General features: G+C 39.9%; 1 non-coding gene across 1 annotated transcript; it reads right to left on the minus strand.

Annotated features, from left to right (window-relative positions):
• Positions 1-4,350: 4,350 nt before the first annotated feature.
• trnat-cgu (transfer RNA threonine (anticodon CGU)) lies at positions 4,351-4,422 on the minus strand. The gene has a single exon. It is a non-coding gene; the product is annotated as a tRNA-Thr (tRNA).
• Between the last annotated feature and the right edge of the window lie 595 nt (positions 4,423-5,017).

Here is a 5,017-nt window from a genome sequence, read left to right on the forward strand (position 1 = left end):
GAAATGTTAATAGTTGTAGGACATGGTTTCCGTTTTTGCCTGGCAGCTCACGTTGCTGAAATGGTAACTTTGAAGGTTGAATAAAGTGCCTTGGTGAAATTTGTCGGTTTGGAGGAGAGGAGCCAGATGAGGAAGCACGAATCCGGGAACAGGAAGAGGTCGCTGGGATGGAAGCCTGATGCAGGGAAAATAGAAGTTAATGTGACGGTAGATTCGGAGCATCTCAGAAAGCCGACAAGTGCGTGGCTTCATGACCATGTCCTCAAAGGGGCGGGCGGGTAGAGTTGAAATTGAAGAATGTCAGTTGATATAGGTAGACAAAAGGTTGAGGCAGGAGGGGAACTCCCGAGAATCCATCAGAGTGAGAACTGCGGGAATAGATAAAAAAGCTGTAGTGTCCGAGCTTCGCAGCGATACCAAACCGGTTTAATATATAGAGAGAGAACTTGTGGTATTATACTGCCATCCAGAGGTTATGATTGGAATTAAACTATTGACTTGAGTGAAGCAGAGTAGAATCTATGAAGTTATTACGATTAAAATCATTGTCTATGTAGAACAACATTCGCCTATTCCTTTAGATTTGAATAATAAATATTTTAGACATGTTTGAGGACAGTTAGTCATGTATATAAATCAGTTAACGCAGTATTTAGATGTCATGATTCGGTGCGTTGAATTCGTCTCCGCCAGTTGTGAAAGCGCAGCAACAGGAAGCCAGAAGATTGCAGTACTCAGGCCAGAACACGCAGAGCCTGATGAAGCTGCCTGGTCACCATGACACCACTCCCCGCAGTCACTCAATGAGGGTGTTGCCGTGGTAACCATGGTCTGTGTGGCACCGGTGGAAAAGTTACAGTACAATAGTGTCGTTGGAGCATGTTGTGACCAGTCAAGTCACGAGCCGCCACTGGTTGAAATGGAGTTTGTAATGGGCTGGATATGTCTTTAAAAAGGTTGAACGTAGCTGATGGAGGTCCAGGGCAGGATCTTCTGATGGAACGTTATTGTGCTGGCTCTGTGGGAGCGGGGGAGGGGCGTCTGATTGCAGGCGAGGAGTAAAGAGAGATTCCGCAGACAAAGCTTTGTGGTAGATTTAATAGAGCTAAAGTAAGGCAATCGCAAACAACGGGAATGTCGATGTCTTGTCGAAGGAGCTTGAAAGTTTAGCGGAGGACCAGACATTCTGCTAAAGTTGCAGACAAGTTGAGTAATGAAGCTGTGCTTTGGACGGCTCTGATGCTGAGCTAGAGACTGGATGGAACAGGAAAGACAAACGTTGGAGCTCTTGAAGCCGAAAAGAGAAGCTGAATAAAAAGAAGGATCACCTGAGCAGGTAGGAAAATGATTGATAATATCTTGGCAGCGCTGTGCAGAGAAATGACCTGCAGAGCGAGGCAACGAAGTTTAGATATTAGCGGTGGAGCACGAAACGACGGCGTCTGAGCGTTTGCTACTAAAACGAAACACTCGACAGAAAAGGTGCAGGTGATCAGGGCTTAAATAGAAAATAGATGCTAATTAACAGGAAATTAGAAAATTAGAAGATTAGAAGATTAGAAGCCCCCCAGCTCCACACCCCCTGAACCACGCTGGCTAATATTTAAATAGATTGGGGGAAATTGGTACTGTGTACTTTATAAATGTAATGTAGTTTGTAACGAGACCATTCAATTGCTGACGTTGTTGTCTACTTTGTATGTATCACAAAAAGAACAGAATTGCTGAACTAGTTAATTAACTTTACTATAAGAAACTGATAGATCCAAGTATTTTATATAAACTGCAATAATATAATCTGTGGTAATTAGTTTAATTAACTGCACTATAAGAAACTGATAGATTTAGAGTTTGTTTTATTGTATAATCCTTATATATATATATATATATATCTACTAGACAATTGTTAGACTGTGAAGTGAAGGTGGCATTGTCATATGGTTTACATTATTGTTAATGTGCTTGAGATTTTTAAAACAATTACTAATAAAAACTTGTAAAGATTATTTTTGTTATATGATTGCTTGGTTTCTCCTGGATAAAAGAGTTTGTGTGGGAACCAACCACTCGACGTCCTTGTCCTTAATAAACACAAGGTGGCATAGTCAAATTATTAACATAAATTTAGCTATATGTACAGACATGCTTAAATTTGTTGGTACCCTTACAGCTCATTGAAATAATGCTTCATTCCTCCTGAAAAGTGATGAAATTAAAAGCTATTTTATCATTTATGGCTTGGGTATGTCATAGAATAAGGCAAAGAAGCTGTGAAAAGAGATGAATTATTGCTTATTCTACAAAGATATTCTAAAATGGCCTGGATACATTTGTTGGTACCCCTTAGAAAAGATAATAAATAATTGGATTATAGTGATATTTCAAACTAATTAGTTTCTTTAATTAGTATCACACATGTCTCCAATCTTGTAATCAGTCATTCAGCCTATTTAAATGAGAAAAGTAGTCACTGTGCTGTTTGGTATCATTGTGTGCACCACACTGAACATGGACCAGAGAAAGCAAAGGAGAGAGTTGTCTGAGGAGATCAGAAAGAAAATAATAGACAAGCATGGTAAAGGTAAAGGCTACAAGACCATCTCCAAGCAGCTTGATGTTCCTGTGACAACAGTTGCAAATATTATTAAGAAGTTTAAGGTCCATGGAACTGTAGCCACCCTCCCTGGGCGTGGCCGCAAGAGGAAAATCGACACCAGATTGAACAGAAGGATAGTGCGAATGGTAGAAAAAGAACCAAGGATAACTGCCAAAGAGATACAAGCTGAACTCCAAGGTGAAGGTACGTCAGTTTCTGATCGCACCATCCGTCGCTTTTTGAGCGAAAGTGGGCTCTATGGAAGAAGACCCACATAAAAAAAGAAAAACATAAAAAAGCCAGACTGGAATTTGCTAAAATGCATATTGACAAGCCACAATCCTTCTGGGAGAATGTCCTTTGGACAGATGAGTCAGAACTGGAGCTTTTTGACAAGTCACATCAGCTCTATGTTCACAGACGAAAAAATGAAGCTTTCAAAGAAAAGAACACCATACCTACAGTGAAACATGGAGGAGGCTCGGTTATGTTTTGGGGCTGCTTTGCTGCGCCTGGCACAGGGTGCCTTGAATCTGTGCAGGGCACAATGAAATCTCAAGACTATCAAGGTATTCTGGAGCAAAACGTACTGCCCAGTGTCAGAAAGCTCTGTCTCAGTCGCAGGTCATGGGTCCTCCAACAGGATAATGACCCAAAACACACAGCTAAAAGCACCCAAGAATGGATAAGAACAAAACATTGGACTATTCTGAAGTGGCCTTCTATGAGTCCTGATCTGAATCCTATCGAACATCTATGGAAAGAGCTGAAACTTGCAGTCTGGAGAAGGCACCCATCAAACCTGAGACAGCTGGAGCAGTTTGCTCAGGAAGAGTGGGCCAAACTACCTGTTAACAGGTGCAGAAGTCTCATTGAGAGCTACAGAAAACGTTTGATTGCAGTGATTGCCTCTAAAGGTTGTGCAAGAAAATATTAGTTTAGCGGTCCCATCATTTTTGTCAATGCCATTTTCATTTGTTTTATTATTTACAATATTATGTTGAATAAAAAATTAAAAGCAAAGTCTGATTTCTATTAAATATGGAATAAACAACGGTGGATGCCAATTACTTTTGTAAGTTTCAAGTTATTTCAGAGAAAATTGTGCATTCTTCGTTTTTTGTGGAGGGGTACCAACAAATTTGAGCACGTCTGTATATAAAGACCTGTTACACAAGCAACCAACCGTTTGCTAAACTATTTAAGGACCAAGCGTATTTTTGGCTGTATTTGACTCTCTTCCTATAACAATGCACTAAAATTCAATTTGTTACAGTCACATCTTGGAATTGGTGTCCTTGTTTTCAGAACACTCTGGGGAAAGTTATAGCTTTTCTTAAATAATCTGTCAAAGCCGTCTGGCAAGGCAAGCTGTGGCTTTCAATTTGAAATTTCAGTATGATGTGGTGTTGACACGATCTCGGTCCTTAAAGGGTTAAGAGCCAAACACACTGACCAATTGCACCACAGGAATTTGCTGCGGGATACGAGGAAAAAAATCACTAGCCTTGACAGGTTGCATTTCTGAAACTGACAGCTCGGCACTGTAGGTTGTGCTTGGTAGAAAATTGTATTGTTGGAGTCGGGGTATAGCTCAGTGGTAGAGCATTTGACTGCAGATGAAGAGGTCCCCGCTTCAAATCCGAGTGCCCTCTTTTTTTAATTTAAATTAAAATACAAATAGCATTTTATAATTTTCATTTCAGCTGCAAAGGTACAAATAAGTAACAAATAGTGTTTTAAAGACAGCAACAAGGTACGGACGGGGATTGAACCCGTGATCTACGGTTTACGAGACCGACGCCTTACCACTTGGCCACCGCACCCTTCACAACTGCAAACGAAATCGGAAGCTTGGAGTCTATTGAGAAGGCTGCCCGGAAAGGCAATCTGGCTGGAAACCAACCTTACAGTTAACAGCTGAATGCCAAGGATGGGCAAAATAGTCACGGAAACTCTTTAAATAGAAACCAGTGGTCTCCATATTTATTTAAAATACAAATAGAAAATAGGTTGCCAGACATGTATTTTAAATAGAAATTAGTAAATACTATTTTGCAAATAGTATTTTTTTAAAACACTTGACACCATCTACCATTTATTTATTTTTTTCATAATAATGAACTGAAAGTTTCAGTACTGCCTCAGTCCACGAGCCTGTCAGTAACCGTATTTTGATCCAAAAGAACTGGTACTTCTATAGCAACAATTACAATAGTTTTAGGATGTCTTTGAAAATGAATTAATTTGGAGTTAAGAATCGTACATCTTTTACCAGAAACATTTTGTTTTACATTAAATGGATTTCATATTAGAGTGAAGCTATGGTCACATTGCTGAGTAAGGAATGACCATAAAACAAGGCACATGCTAATTCTGAGGACACACTCGTTTTCGGTGTTAACCCTATTATTTGCAGCA

This window comes from Acipenser ruthenus, unplaced genomic scaffold (genome assembly GCF_902713425.1).
Source record: "Acipenser ruthenus unplaced genomic scaffold, fAciRut3.2 maternal haplotype, whole genome shotgun sequence".
In the NCBI taxonomy this organism is placed as follows: domain Eukaryota; kingdom Metazoa; phylum Chordata; class Actinopteri; order Acipenseriformes; family Acipenseridae; genus Acipenser; species Acipenser ruthenus.